This window comes from Scyliorhinus torazame, chromosome 3, assembly GCF_047496885.1.
Source record: "Scyliorhinus torazame isolate Kashiwa2021f chromosome 3, sScyTor2.1, whole genome shotgun sequence".
NCBI classification, from domain to species: domain Eukaryota; kingdom Metazoa; phylum Chordata; class Chondrichthyes; order Carcharhiniformes; family Scyliorhinidae; genus Scyliorhinus; species Scyliorhinus torazame.
In genome coordinates, this window is record NC_092709.1 from 357,332,021 (window position 1) to 357,348,129 (window position 16,109).

The 16,109-nt window shown below is 60.4% G+C and overlaps 1 protein-coding gene across 1 annotated transcript in view; it reads left to right on the plus strand.

Annotated features, from left to right (window-relative positions):
• The window catches only part of LOC140409366 (disintegrin and metalloproteinase domain-containing protein 12-like), a 572,650-nt gene that overhangs the window by 322,600 nt on the left and 233,941 nt on the right, over nt 1-16,109 (plus strand). The gene's annotated exons all lie outside the window — the stretch shown is intronic.

A 16,109-nucleotide genomic window follows, 5' to 3' on the forward strand; every position in this document is an offset into this window, starting at 1 on the left:
CCAGTCACTGAGGGACGTGTCCCAGGCGGAGATGGACATTGCCGAGGTGCTGCAGAGCGTGGCCCAGTCACTGAGGGACGTGTCCCAGTGCAGGTGGACATTGCTGAGGTGCTGCAGAGCGTAGCCCAGTCACTGAGGGACGTGTCCCAGGCGGAGATGGACATTGCCGAGGCGCTGCAGAGCGTGGCCGTCACTGAGGGACGTGTCCCAGGCGGAGATGGACATTGCCGAGGTGCTGCAGAGCGTGGCCCAGTCACTGAGGGACGTGTCCCAGTGCATGTGGACATTGCCGAGGCGCTGCAGAGCGTGGCCCAGTTACTGAGGGACGTGTCCCAGGCGGAGATGGACATTGCCGAGGTGCTGCAGAGCGTGGCCCAGTCACTGAGGGACGTGTCCCAGTGCAGGTGGACATTGCCGAGGCGCTGCAGAGCGTGGCCCAGTCACTGAGGGACGTGTCCCAGGCGGAGATGGACATTGCCGAGGCGCTGCAGAGCGTGGCCCAGTCACTGAGGGACGTGTCCCAGGCGGAGATGGACATTGCCGAGGCGCTGCAGAGCGTGGCCCAGTCACTGAGGGACGTGTCCCAGGCGGAGATGGACATTGCCGAGGCGCTGAATAGTGTGGCCCAGTCACTGAGGGACGTGTCCCAGTGCAGATGGACATTGCCGAGGCGCTGCAGAGCGTGGCCCAGTCACTGAGGGACGTGTCCCAGGCGGAGGTGGACATTGCCGAGGAGCTGCAGAGCGTGGCCCAGTCACTAAGGGACGTGTCCCAGTGCAGGTGGACATTGCCGAGGCGCTGCAGAGCGTGGCCCAGTCACTGAGGGATGTGTCCCAGGCGGAGATGGACATTGCTGAGGCGCTGCAGAGTGTGGCCCAGTCACTGAGGGACGTGTCCCAGGCGGAGATGGACATTGCCGAGGTGCTGCAGAGCGTGGCCCAGTCACTGAGGGACGTGTCCCAGTGCAGGTGGACATTGCTGAGGTGCTGCAGAGCGTAGCCCAGTCACTGAGGGACGTGTCCCAGGCGGAGATGGACATTGCCGAGGCGCTGCAGAGCGTGGCCCAGTCACTGAGGGACGTGTCCCAGGCGGAGATGGACATTGCCGAGGCGCTGCAGAGCGTGGCGCAGTCACTGAGGGACGTGTCCCAGGCGGAGATGGACATTGCCGAGGTGCTGCAGTGTGTGGCCCAGTCACTGCGGGACGTGTCCCAGTGCAGGTGGACATTGCCGAGGAGCTGCAGAGCGTGGCGCAGTCACTGAGGGACGTGTCCCAGTGCAGATGGACATTGCCGAGGCGCTGCAGAGCGTGGCCCAGTCACTGAGGGACGTGTCCCAGGCTGAGGTGGACATTGCCGAGGAGCTGCAGAGTGTGGCCCAGTCACTGAGGGACGTGTCCCAGGCGGAGATGGACATTGCCGAGGTGCTGCAGAGCGTGGCCCAGTCACTGAGGGACGTGTCCCAGTGCAGGTGGACATTGCTGAGGTGCTGCAGAGCGTAGCCCAGTCACTGAGGGACGTGTCCCAGGCGGAGATGGACATTGCCGAGGCGCTGCAGAGCGTGGCCGTCACTGAGGGACGTGTCCCAGGCGGAGATGGACATTGCCGAGGTGCTGCAGAGCGTGGCCCAGTCACTGAGGGACGTGTCCCAGTGCATGTGGACATTGCCGAGGCGCTGCAGAGCGTGGCCCAGTTACTGAGGGACGTGTCCCAGGCGTAGATGGACATTGCCGAGGTGCTGCAGAGCGTGGCCCAGTCACTGAGGGACGTGTCCCAGTGCAGGTGGACATTGCCGAGGCGCTGCAGAGCGTGGCCCAGTCACTGAGGGACGTGTCCCAGGCGGAGATGGACATTGCCGAGGCGCTGCAGAGCGTGGCCCAGTCACTGAGGGACGTGTCCCAGGCGGAGATGGACATTGCCGAGGCGCTGCAGAGCGTGGCCCAGTCACTGAGGGACGTGTCCCAGGCGGAGATGGACATTGCCGAGGCGCTGAATAGTGTGGCCCAGTCACTGAGGGACGTGTCCCATTGCAGATGGACATTGCCGAGGCGCTGCAGAGCGTGGCCCAGTCACTGAGGGACGTGTCCCAGGCGGAGATGGACATTGCTGAGGTGCTGCAGAGCGTGGCCCAGTCACTGAGGGACGTGTCCCAGTGCAGATGGACATTGCCGAGGCGCTGCAGAGCGTGGCCCAGTCACTGAGGGACGTGTCCCAGGCGGAGATGGACATTGCCGAGGCGCTGCAGAGCGTGGCCCAGTCACTGAGGGACGTGTCCCAGTGCAGATGGACATTGCCGAGGCGCTGCAGAGCGTGGCCCAGTCACTGAGGGACGTGTCCCAGGCGGAGGTGGACATTGCCGAGGAGCTGCAGAGCGTGGCCCAGTCACTAAGGGACGTGTCCCAGTGCAGGTGGACATTGCCGAGGCGCTGCAGAGCGTGGCCCAGTCACTGAGGGATGTGTCCCAGGCGGAGATGGACATTGCTGAGGCGCTGCAGAGTGTGGCCCAGTCACTGAGGGACGTGTCCCAGGCGGAGATGGACATTGCCGAGGTGCTGCAGAGCGTGGCCCAGTCACTGAGGGACGTGTCCCAGTGCAGGTGGACATTGCTGAGGTGCTGCAGAGCGTAGCCCAGTCACTGAGGGACGTGTCCCAGGCGGAGATGGACATTGCCGAGGCGCTGCAGAGCGTGGCCCAGTCACTGAGGGACGTGTCCCAGGCGGAGATGGACATTGCCGAGGCGCTGCAGAGTGTGGCCCAGTCACTGAGGGACGTGTCCCAGTGCAGATGGACATTGCCGAGGCGCTGCAGAGCGTGGCCCAGTCACTGAGGGACGTGTCCCAGGCGGAGATGGACATTGCTGAGGTGCTGCAGAGCGTGGCCCAGTCACTGAGGGACGTGTCCCAGTGCAGATGGACGTTGCCGAGGCGCTGCAGAGCGTGGCCCAGTCACTGAGGGACGTGTCCCAGGCGGAGATGGACATTGCTGAGGTGCTGCAGAGCGTGGCCCAGTCACTGAGGGACGTGTCCCAGTGCAGGTGGACATTGCCGATGTGCTGCAGAGCGTGGCCCAGTCACTGAGGGACCTGTCCCAGGCGGAGATGGACATTGCCGAGGCGCTGCAGAGCGTGGCCCAGTCACTGAGGGACGTGTCCCAGGCGGAGATGGACATTGCCGAGGCGCTGCAGAGTGTGGCCCAGTCACTGAGGGACGTGTCCCAGTGCAGGTGGACATTTCCGAGGTGCTGCAGAGCGTGGCCCAGTCACTGAGGGACGTGTCCCAGGCGGAGATGGACATTGCCGAGGTGCTGCAGAGCGTGGCCCAGTCACTGAGCGACGTGTCCCAGGCGGACATGGACATTGCCGAGGCGCTGCAGAGCGTGGCCCAGTCACTGAGGGACGTGTCCCAGGCGGACATGGACATTGCCGAGGTGCTGCAGAGCGTGGCCCAGTCACTGAGGGACGTGTCCCAGGCTGAGATGGACATTGCCGAGGTGCTGCAGAGCATGGCCCAGTCACTGAGGGACGTGTCCCAGTGCAGGTGGACATTGCTGAGGTGCTGCAGAGCGTAGCCCAGTCACTGAGGGACGTGTCCCAGGCGGAGATGGACATTGCCGAGGCGCTGCAGAGCGTGGCCGTCACTGAGGGACGTGTCCCAGGCGGAGATGGACATTGCCGAGGTGCTGCAGAGCGTGGCCCAGTCACTGAGGGACGTGTCCCAGTGCAGGTGGACATTGCTGAGGTGCTGCAGAGCGTGGCCGTCACTGAGGGACGTGTCCCAGGCGGAGATGGACATTGCCGAGGCGCTGCAGAGCGTGGCCGTCACTGAGGGACGTGTCCCAGGCGGAGATGGACATTGCCGAGGTGCTGCAGAGCGTGGCCGTCACTGAGGGACGTGTCCCAGGCGGAGATGGACATTGCTGAGGTGCTGCAGAGCGTAGCCCAGTCACTGAGGGACGTGTCCCAGGCGGAGATGGACATTGCCGAGGCGCTGCAGAGCGTGGCCCAGTTACTGAGGGACGTGTCCCAGGCGTAGATGGACATTGCCGAGGTGCTGCAGAGCGTGGCCCAGTCACTGAGGGACGTGTCCCAGTGCAGGTGGACATTGCCGAGGCGCTGCAGAGCGTGGCCCAGTCACTGAGGGACGTGTCCCAGGCGGAGATGGACATTGCCGAGGCGCTGCAGAGCGTGGCCCAGTCACTGAGGGACGTGTCCCAGGCGGAGATGGACATTGCCGAGGCGCTGCAGAGCGTGGCCCAGTCACTGAGGGACGTGTCCCAGGCGGAGATGGACATTGCCGAGGCGCTGAATAGTGTGGCCCAGTCACTGAGGGACGTGTCCCAGGCGGAGATGGACATTGCCGAGGCGCTGCAGAGCGTGGCCCAGTCACTGAGGGACGTGTCCCAGGCGGAGGTGGACATTGCCGAGGAGCTGCAGAGCGTTGCCCAGTCACTGAGGGACGTGTCCCAGGCGGAGATGGACATTGCCGAGGCGCTGCAGAGCGTGGCCCAGTCACTGAGGGACGTGTCCCAGGCGGAGATGGACATTGCCGAGGCGCTGCAGAGCGTGGCCCAGTCACTGAGGGACGTGTCCCAGTGCAGATGGACATTGCCGAGGCGCTGCAGAGCGTGGCCCAGTCACTGAGGGACGTGTCCCAGGCGGAGGTGGACATTGCCGAGGAGCTGCAGAGCGTGGCCCAGTCACTGAGGGACGTGTCCCAGTGCAGATGGACATTGCCGAGGCGCTGCAGAGCGTGGCCCAGTCACTGAGGGACGTGTCCCAGTGCAGGTGGACATTGCCGAGGCGCTGCAGAGCGTGGCCCAGTCACTGAGGGACGTGTCCCAGGCGGAGATGGACATTGCTGAGGCGCTGCAGAGTGTGGCCCAGTCACTGAGGGACGTGTCCCAGGCGGAGATGGACATTGCTGAGGTGCTGCAGAGCGTAGCCCAGTCACTGAGGGACGTGTCCCAGGCGGAGATGGACATTGCCGAGGCGCTGCAGAGCGTGGCCCAGTCACTGAGGGACGTGTCCCAGGCGGAGATGGACATTGCCGAGGCGCTGCAGAGTGTGGCCCAGTCACTGAGGGACGTGTCCCAGTGCAGATGGACATTGCCGAGGCGCTGCAGAGCGTGGCCCAGTCACTGAGGGACGTGTCCCAGGCGGAGATGGACATTGCTGAGGTGCTGCAGAGCGTGGCCCAGTCACTGAGGGACGTGTCCCAGTGCAGATGGACGTTGCCGAGGCGCTGCAGAGCGTGGCCCAGTCACTGAGGGACGTGTCCCAGGCGGAGATGGACATTGCTGAGGTGCTGCAGAGCGTGGCCCAGTCACTGAGGGACGTGTCCCAGTGCAGGTGGACATTGCCGATGTGCTGCAGAGCGTGGCCCAGTCACTGAGGGACCTGTCCCAGGCGGAGATGGACATTGCCGAGGCGCTGCAGAGCGTGGCCCAGTCACTGAGGGACGTGTCCCAGGCGGAGATGGACATTGCCGAGGCGCTGCAGAGTGTGGCCCAGTCACTGAGGGACGTGTCCCAGTGCAGGTGGACATTTCCGAGGTGCTGCAGAGCGTGGCCCAGTCACTGAGGGACGCGTCCCAGGCGGAGATGGACATTGCCGAGGAGCTGCAGAGCGTGGCCCAGTCACTGAGGGACGTGTCCCAGGCGGAGATGGACATTGCCGAGGCGCTGCAGAGCGTGGCCCAGTCACTGAGGGACGTGTCCCAGGCGGAGATGGACATTGCCGAGGTGCTGCAGAGCATGGCCCAGTCACTGAGGGACGTGTCCCAGGCGGAGATGGACATTGCCGAGGTGCTGCAGAGCGTGGCCCAGTCACTGAGCGACGTGTCCCAGGCGGACATGGACATTGCCGAGGCGCTGCAGAGCGTGGCCCAGTCACTGAGGGACGTGTCCCAGGCGGACATGGACATTGCCGAGGTGCTGCAGAGCGTGGCCCAGTCACTGAGCGACGTGTCCCAGGCGGAGATGGACATTGCCGAGGCGCTGCAGAGCGTGGCCCAGTCACTGAGGGACGTGTCCCAGGCGGAGATGGACATTGCCGAGGCGCTGCAGGGCGTGGCCCAGTCACTGAGGGACGTGTCCCAGTGCAGGTGGACATTGCCGAGGTGCTGCAGAGCGCGGCCCAGTCACTGAGGGACGTGTCCCAGTGCAGGTGGACATTGCCGAGGCGCTGCAGAGCGTGGCCCAGTCACTGAGGGACGTGTCCCAGGCGGAGATGGACACTGCCGAGGCGCTGCAGAGCGTGGCCCAGTCACTGAGGGACGTGTCCCAGGCGGAGATGGACATTGCCGAGGCGCTGCAGGGCGTGGCCCAGTCACTGAGGGACGTGTCCCAGTGCAGGTGGACATTGCCGAGGTGCTGCAGAGCGCGGCCCAGTCACTGAGGGACGTGTCCCAGTGCAGGTGGACATTGCCGAGGTGCTGCAGAGCGTGGCCCAGTCACTGAGGGACGTGTCCCAGTGCAGGTGGACATTGCCGATGTGCTGCAGAGCGTGGCCCAGTCACTGAGGGACGTGTCCCAGGCGGAGATGGACATTGCCGAGGCGCTGAAGAGCGTGGCCCAGTCACTGAGGGACGTGTCCCAGGCGGAGATGGACATTGCCGAGGCGCTGCAGAGCGTGGCCCAGTCACTGAGGGACGTGTCCCAGGCGGAGATGGACATTGCCGAGGCGCTGCAGGGCGTGGCCCAGTCACTGAGGGACGTGTCCCAGTGCAGGTGGACATTGCCGAGGCGCTGCAGAGCGTGGCCCAGTCACTGAGGGACGTGTCCCAGGTGGAGATGGACATTGCTGAGGAGCTGCAGAGCGTGGCCCAGTCACTGAGGGACGTGTCCCAGGCGGAGACGGACATTGCCGAGGCGCTGCAGAGCGTGGCCCAGTCACTGAGGGACGTGTCCCAGGCGGAGATGGACATTGCCGAGGAGCTGCAGAGCGTGGCCCAGTCACTGAGGGACGTGTCCCAGTGCAGGTGGACATTGCCGAGGCGCTGCAGAGCGCGGCCCAGTCACTGAGGGACGTGTCCCAGTGCAGGTGGACATTGCCGAGGTGCTGCAGAGCGTGGCCCAGTCACTGAGGGACGTGTCCCAGGCGGAGATGGACATTGCCGAGGTGCTGCAGAGCGTGGCCCAGTCACTGAGGGACGTGTCCCAGTGCAGGTGGACATTGCTGAGGTGCTGCAGAGCGTGGCCCAGTCACTGAGGGACGTGTCCCAGGCGGAGATGGACATTGCCGAGGTGCTGCAGAGCGTGGCCCAGTCACTGAGGGACGTGTCCCAGTGCAGGTGGACATTGCCGAGGTGCTGCAGAGCGTGGCCCAGTCACTGAGGGACGTGTCCCAGTGCAGGTGATCATTGCCGAGGTGCTGCAGAGCGTGGCCCAGTCACTGAGGGACGTGTCCCAGGCGGAGATGGACATTGCCGAGGCGCTGCAGAGCGTGGCCCAGTCACTGAGGGACGTGTCCCAGGCGGAGATGGACATTGCCGAGGTGCTGCAGAGCATGGCCCAGTCACTGAGGGACGTGTCCCAGGCGGAGATGGACATTGCCGAGGTGCTGCAGAGCGTGGCCCAGTCACTGAGCGACGTGTCCCAGGCGGACATGGACATTGCCGAGGCGCTGCAGAGCGTGGCCCAGTCACTGAGGGACGTGTCCCAGGCGGACATGGACATTGCCGAGGTGCTGCAGAGCGTGGCCCAGTCACTGAGCGACGTGTCCCAGGCGGAGATGGACATTGCCGAGGCGCTGCAGAGCGTGGCCCAGTCACTGAGGGACGTGTCCCAGGCGGAGATGGACATTGCCGAGGCGCTGCAGGGCGTGGCCCAGTCACTGAGGGACGTGTCCCAGTGCAGGTGGACATTGCCGAGGTGCTGCAGAGCGCGGCCCAGTCACTGAGGGACGTGTCCCAGTGCAGGTGGACATTGCCGAGGCGCTGCAGAGCGTGGCCCAGTCACTGAGGGACGTGTCCCAGGCGGAGATGGACACTGCCGAGGCGCTGCAGAGCGTGGCCCAGTCACTGAGGGACGTGTCCCAGGCGGAGATGGACATTGCCGAGGCGCTGCAGGGCGTGGCCCAGTCACTGAGGGACGTGTCCCAGTGCAGGTGGACATTGCCGAGGTGCTGCAGAGCGCGGCCCAGTCACTGAGGGACGTGTCCCAGTGCAGGTGGACATTGCCGAGGTGCTGCAGAGCGTGGCCCAGTCACTGAGGGACGTGTCCCAGTGCAGGTGGACATTGCCGATGTGCTGCAGAGCGTGGCCCAGTCACTGAGGGACGTGTCCCAGGCGGAGATGGACATTGCCGAGGCGCTGAAGAGCGTGGCCCAGTCACTGAGGGACGTGTCCCAGGCGGAGATGGACATTGCCGAGGCGCTGCAGAGCGTGGCCCAGTCACTGAGGGACGTGTCCCAGGCGGAGATGGACATTGCCGAGGCGCTGCAGGGCGTGGCCCAGTCACTGAGGGACGTGTCCCAGTGCAGGTGGACATTGCCGAGGCGCTGCAGAGCGTGGCCCAGTCACTGAGGGACGTGTCCCAGGTGGAGATGGACATTGCTGAGGAGCTGCAGAGCGTGGCCCAGTCACTGAGGGACGTGTCCCAGGCGGAGACGGACATTGCCGAGGCGCTGCAGAGCGTGGCCCAGTCACTGAGGGACGTGTCCCAGGCGGAGATGGACATTGCCGAGGAGCTGCAGAGCGTGGCCCAGTCACTGAGGGACGTGTCCCAGTGCAGGTGGACATTGCCGAGGCGCTGCAGAGCGCGGCCCAGTCACTGAGGGACGTGTCCCAGTGCAGGTGGACATTGCCGAGGTGCTGCAGAGCGTGGCCCAGTCACTGAGGGACGTGTCCCAGGCGGAGATGGACATTGCCGAGGTGCTGCAGAGCGTGGCCCAGTCACTGAGGGACGTGTCCCAGTGCAGGTGGACATTGCTGAGGTGCTGCAGAGCGTGGCCCAGTCACTGAGGGACGTGTCCCAGGCGGAGATGGACATTGCCGAGGTGCTGCAGAGCGTGGCCCAGTCACTGAGGGACGTGTCCCAGTGCAGGTGGACATTGCCGAGGTGCTGCAGAGCGTGGCCCAGTCACTGAGGGACGTGTCCCAGTGCAGGTGATCATTGCCGAGGTGCTGCAGAGCGTGGCCCAGTCACTGAGGGACGTGTCCCAGTGCAGGTGAACATTGCCGAGGTGCTGCAGAGCGTGGCCCAGTCACTGAGGGACGTGTCCCAGTGCAGGTGGACATTGCTGAGGTGCTGCAGAGCGTGGCCCAGTCACTGAGGGACGTGTCCCAGGCGAAGATGGACATTGCCGAGGAGCTGCAGAGCGTGGCCCAGTCACTGAGGGACGTGTCCCAGGTGGAGATGGACATTGCCGAGGAGCTGCAGAGCGTGGCCCAGTCACTGAGGGACGTGTCCCAAGCGGAGATGGACATTGCCGAGGTGCTGCAGAGCGTGGCCCAGTCACTGAGGGACGTGTCCCAGGCGGAGATGGACGTTGCCGAGGAGCTGCAGAGCGTGGCCCAGTCACTGAGGGACGTGTCCCAGGCGGAGATGGACATTGCCGAGGCGCTGCAGAGCGTGGCCCAGTCACTGAGGGACGTGTCCCAGGCGGAGATGGACATTGCCGAGGCGCTGCAGAGCGTGGCCCAGTCACTGAGGGACGTGTCCCAGGCGGAGATGGACATTGCTGAGGAGCTGCAGAGCGTGGCCCAGTCACTGAGGGACGTGTCCCAGTGCAGGTGGACATTGCCGAGGCGCTGCAGAGCGTGGCCCAGTCACTGAGGGACGTGTCCCAGTGCAGGTGGACATTGCCGAGGAGCTGCAGAGCGTGGCCCAGTCACTGAGGGACGTGTCCCAGGCTGAGGTGGACATTGCCGAGGCGCTGCAGAGCGTGGCCCAGTCACTGAGGGACGTTTCCCAGTGCAGGTGGACATTGCCGAGGCGCTGCAGAGCGTGGCCCAGTCACTGAGGGACGTGTCCCAGGCAGAGATGGACATTGCCGAGGCGCCGCAGAGCGTGGCCCAGTCACTGAGGGACGTGTCCCAGTGCAGGTGGACATTGCCGATGTGCTGCAGAGCGCGGCCCAGTCACTGAGGGACGTGTCCCAGGCGGAGATGGACATTGCCGAGGCGCTGCAGAGCGTGGCCCAGTCACTGAGGGACGTGTCCCAGGCGGAGATGGACATTGCTGAGGTGCTGCAGAGCGTGGCCCAGTCACTGAGGGACGTGTCCCAGTGCAGGTGGACATTGCCGAGGTGCTGCAGAGCGTGGCCCAGTCACTGAGGGACGTGCCCCAGTGCAGGTGGACATTGCCGAGGCGCTGCAGGGCGCGGCCCAGTCACTGAGGGACGTGTCCCAGTGCAGATGGTCATTGCCGAGGCGCTGCAGAGCGTGGCCCAGTCACTGAGGGACGTGTCCCAGGCGGAGATGGACATTGCCGAGGCGCTGCAGAGCGTGGCCCAGTCACTGAGGGACGTGTCCCAGTGCAGGTGGACATTGCTGAGGCGCTGCAGAGCGTGGCCCAGTCACTGAGGGACGTGTCCCAGGCGGAGATGGACATTGCCGAGGCGCTGCAGAGCGTGGCCCAGTCACTGAGGGACGTGTCCCAGTGCAGGTGGACATTGCCGAGGCGCTGCAGAGCGTGGCCCAGTCACTGAGGGACGTGTCCCAGGCGGAGATGGACATTGCCGAGGAGCTGCAGAGCGTGGCCCAGTCACTGAGGGACGTGTCCCAGGCGGAGATGGACATTGCCGAGGCGCTGCAGAGCGTGGCCCAGTCACTGAGGGACGTGTCCCAGGCGGAGATGGACATTGCCGAGACGCTGCAGAGCGTGGCCCAGTCACTGAGCGACGTGTCCCAGGCGGAGATGGACATTGCCGAGGCGCTGCAGAGCGTGGCCCAGTCACTGAGGGACGTGTCCCAGTGCAGGTGGACATTGCCGAGGAGCTGCAGAGCGTGGCCCAGTCACTGAGGGACGTGTCCCAGGCGGAGGTGGACATTGCCGAGGTGCTGCAGAGCGTGGCCCAGTCACTGAGGGACGTGTCCCAGGCGGAGATGGACATTGCCGAGGTGCTGCAGAGCGTGGCCCAGTCACTGAGGGACGTGTCCCAGGCGGAGATGGACATTGCTGAGGTGCTGCAGAGCGTGGCCCAGTCACTGAGGGACGTGTCCCAGTGCAGGTGGACATTGCCGAGGTGCTGCAGAGCGTGGCCCAGTCACTGAGGGACGTGTCCCAGGCGGAGATGGACATTGCCGAGGTGCTGCAGAGCGTGGCCCAGTCACTGAGGGACGTGTCCCAGGCGGAGATGGACGTTGCCGAGGAGCTGCAGAGCGTGGCCCAGTCACTGAGGGACGTGTCCCAGTGCAGGTGGACATTGCCGAGGTGCTGCAGAGCGTGGCCCAGTCACTGAGGGACGTGTCCCAGGCGGAGATGGATATTGCCGAGGCGCTGCAGAGCGTGGCCCAGTCACTAAGGGACGTGTCCCAGTGCAGGTGGACATTGCCGAGGCGCTGCAGAGCGTGGCCCAGTCACTGAGGGACGTGTCCCAGGCGGAGATGGACATTGCTGAGGCGCTGCGGAGCGTGGCCCAGTCACTGAGGGACGTGTCCCAGGCGGAGATGGACATTGCTGAGGTGCTGCAGAGCGTGGCCCAGTCACTGAGGGACGTGTCCCAGGCGGAGATGGACATTGCCGAGGCGCTGCAGAGCGTGGCTCAGTCACTGAGGGACGTGTCCCAGTGCAGGTGGACATTGCCGAGGCGCTGCTGTGTGTGGCCCAGTTACTGAGGGACGTGTCCCAGTGCAGGTCGACATTGCCGAGGTGCTGCAGAGCGTGGCCCAGTCACTGAGGGACGTGTCCCAGTGCAGGTGGACATTGCCGAGGCGCTGCAGAGCGTGGCCCAGTCACTGAGGGACGTGTCCCAGGCGGAGATGGACATTGCCGAGGTGCTGCAGAGCGTGGCCCAGTCACTGAGGGACGTGTCCCAGGCGGAGATGGACATTGCCGAGGTTCTGCAGAGCGTGGCCCAGTCACTGAGGGACGTGTCCCAGGCGGAGATGGACATTGCTGAGGCGCTGTAGAGCGTGGCCTAGTCACTAAGGGACGTGTCCCAGTGCAGGTGGACATTGCCGAGGCGCTGCAGAGCGTGGCCCAGTCACTGAGGGACGTGTCCCAGGCGGAGATGGACATTGCCGAGGCGCTGCAGAGCGTGGCCCAGTCACTGAGGGACGTGTCCCAGGCGGAGATGGACATTGCCGAGGCGCTGCAGAGCGTGGCCCAGTCACTGAGGGACGTGTCCCAGGCGGAGATGAACATTGCCGAGGCGCTGCAGAGCGTGGCTCAGTCACTGAGGGACGTGTCCCAGTGCAGTGGACATTGCCGACACTACCCCCTCCTCCAGTCCCCCTGTCGTCAGCACCTCCTCCAGCAATGTGGAGGCCGGCTCTACTGGGAAGCTCTGTATCTCTTTTCTGGCAAAATCTCAAACCTGCACGTATCGAAATATTTCCCCCTGCTCCAGCCCATACTTCGCTCCCATCTTTCAATCCCGCAAAACGACCCCTAAGAAACAAATCTTTTCGTGTTCTAATTCTTTTCTCCTCCCATCTCCGCAAATTTTCATCCCACTTCCCTGGCTCAAATCTATGGTTCCCCCGAATCGGCATTTCCCTTGACCCTGCCCCCAACCCGAAGTGCTGGCGAAACTGCCTCCAGATTCTCAACAAATCTATTACTACTGGACCCCTGAGTATCTCCCCGGGGCCGTCGGGAGCGGCGCTGTCGCTTGCGCCTTCAATCCCGACCCCCTGCACAAACTCTCCTCATTAGGAGTCAACCCCTCTGACCCAGCTCTGTACCGTCTCCACATTCGCCGCCCAGTAATAATAGATCAGCACGTACATCAGTTTAACCGTCAATCTGAGTGTTCATCACCCTGTAACACCGAGACCCCTTCGAAGACGCAAGAGGTTGGGGCATCTGACCCCGACAGAGGGAAGGCAAGGCAGAATTGCAGCATTTCCCCCAGGCAGTGCAATTTCAATTCATCCCCGATCACCGACATTGCCGGAAAGGACAATACCCATGGAGACACCCTGCCCAGAGTTTAAACCTAAAAAAGAAGGTGCAGCAGGGAACCGCCATTTTCCGTTGCTAACTGAGTGTCTGAGATGCTGGTGTGAATAAAACAACGTCTGTCTACTTCCATGTTTCTATACCATGTGACCATGTGATGGTCACATGGCCCATCAGGTCTTGAACAAAGGATGTTTCGCCAGTGTCTGCAACTTGGCTGGCCTCAAACACTGTTAAATTTCCCAGACGTTATAAGTTGAAAGGAATGTCTGAGGGCCCTTTGTCTTAGCAGATACTCTTGTCTTTTGCTGGCATTTGTGGCTAATGTTACAATCCCAGTTGGCGTTAGAACTGGACTGGAAGACCCCAGAATGGATCCCTGGCTTTAAAGGCTGCAACTTTTACTTTCTGCTAATAAAACATTGAGGAACAGAGTCACAGGATCACTAATTAGTTTTAACGACAAGAAAAAAAACCTTTTATTAAACATGAAAAATTGAATTAGGATACAATACCCTTTTACTCATTACCCCCCCTCCTTAGCTTAACAATTACACACTGATTTTAGGGTTAATATGGATTGCAAATAAGACTATCTACAATAGTCTTATTAGCAGAAAGTCCATTTAAAGCATATCAGTTCATTGCGGACAAATACACTCTCTGCTCTGAACCCCAACTGAATATTTGTAGATTTCTCTTCAGAATCCCCCAAAGTGATTGTCAAATGAGAATTTCCGAACACCGCTCCCAAAACACACTTTGAAATCTTCTCTCATAATTCTGCTTTCCCTTAGAGGTTTGCATCCCGAAATCCAGACCAGGTTTCCAAAATGACACTTTTAAATTATGCTTCCGTTCCACTTTTATCGACGAATCCAGTGCAGAATTTCACATCAACCTTTTAGGATTTCTTTGTCTTGACTGCTGTGCAAACTGCTCACAATTGCTTTAATTCTTGATTCCTAGACTGTATTAAAATGGCATCATACATTTGATTTACCTTTGAAGGCTTTGTCCCACTTTAAATCTGATTACTACAATTGTCACTTTAACTTAAAACACACTTTAACTTAAAACACTGCTTACAGGGCAGCATGGTGGCGCAAGTGGTTAGCACGGTTGCCTCACGGCGCTGAGATCCCAGGTTCAATCCCGGCTCTGCGTCACTGTCTGTGTGGAGTTTGCACATTCTCCACGTGTTTGCGTGGGTTTCACCCCCACAACCCAAAAAGATGTGCAGGGTAGGTGGATTGGCTACGCTAAATTGCCCCTTAATTGGAAGAAAAATTAATTGGATACCCTAAATTTATTAAATAAATAAGAACACTGCTTACTCTTCCTTGATTTATTCTGAACTGTATCTTGGTCTTTGTTCACTTAACTCCAGACTTCTTGGATACATCTCTTCATTTCTCTAGGTTCCATAACTAGCTGCTCTTCAGATTCTGTTCTTGTTTTCTTAACCGTTACTCCATGGTATGGCTTTTCTTCTAGCAAAGCTGAGAGATATATTCCCTCTCCACCCTTCTAAACCACCTGCTTATAGCAGAGCTGCCTTCTCTCTCACTACATATCTGCAACTGCAATCAAATTAATTACATTAAAACTTAAAAGCTTTTCGACCTTACAAGGCTGCAGTTGCTAAGCAACTCCCACATGTTTGTGCCTTTTATTGATTCTTTACGCCATAGATCCCTTGAAGCACAATAGAAACACAGCTGGAACTTAACCAACCCCCAGACAAAGAAACACTTTTGTTCGGCATGAAACTAACTATAGGTTTTATCTTTCAACGCACAAAAACAGTCAATCAAACCTACTCAAAACTGTACTTTATTTCTAACATTTACCAATATAAATACGTTAAAACGACCTTATCTTTTCTAGCAGTAATCAAATATGAATGGAATTTGTATAGCCCTCTTTGAAGTTGGACTGTGCAGTCACCAGGTGTTCATTCATGCCTCCTCCGAGATAACGAGGTGGGAGTTTTCCCTGAAACTGCAAAGTGTTTTATTTTGTTCTGGGGTCACAACCAGACATGGGTTCAGCCATCTTAAGGACCCTGTTCACCTGAGATGCAGCCAAATAGGAATGAATGTAATATATATTTTATAAAAATGTACAGTGTGAGATCTCAGTCCCTCACACCATATGCACCATTAGCAAATAACATTTGGGTCATAATAATAGTAATAATCGTTATTGTTACGAGTAGGCTTACATTAACACTGAAATGAAGTTACTGTGAAAATCCCCTAGTCGGCACATTCCGGCGCCTGTTCGGGTACACAGAGGGAGAATTCACCCAACAGCACGTCTTTCGGGACTTGTTGGAGGAAACCCGGAGCGCCCGGAGGAAACGCACGCAGACACGGGGAGAACGTGCAGACTCCGCACAGACAGTGACCCAAGCCGGGAATCGAACCTGGGACCCTGGCGCTGTGAAGCAATAGTGTTACTCACTGTGCTGCAGTGCTACCCCTTTATATATGGCAGGCAACGTCCATCTTGAACAGAACAAAACCCAGTTGCCTCCTCCCAACTCCATCACTCAGCTTCCCTCCATCAACATCCAATATTCAGTTCAGTTTGAGTTGGCCTTTGATGTTTGACCCTGCAGGTGGAGCCGGGTCTAATTTCTTTCTCCATTTCTTGTGGCAGTTTCTGTTCTTTAATTCATTCATGGTATGTGGACATCATTGGCAAGGCCAGCATTTACTCTTCATTTGTAACTGCCCTGGAGTAGCTGACGCTGTGCCATCTCTTGAACCGCTTGTGGTGCACAGGGAGCTGGCAGTGCTGTGTTAGCTGGGGAGTTCCAGGACTGTGACCCAGTGATGATGAATGAACTGGGTGTGACTCAGTGTGGAACCTGTTGATGTTGTTGCTTCCCGCCCTCTGGAGCTCTTGTCCCGTAGGCAGTAGGGGTCGCAGCTTTGGGAGATGTTGCCAAGGAGATAAATGCGGAGCTTGCTTCCTTCCCTTTGTTCTTTTCCTTTGAACGTTCCCCCGTTTGACCCTCTCCCGCGTTCTTATCTTC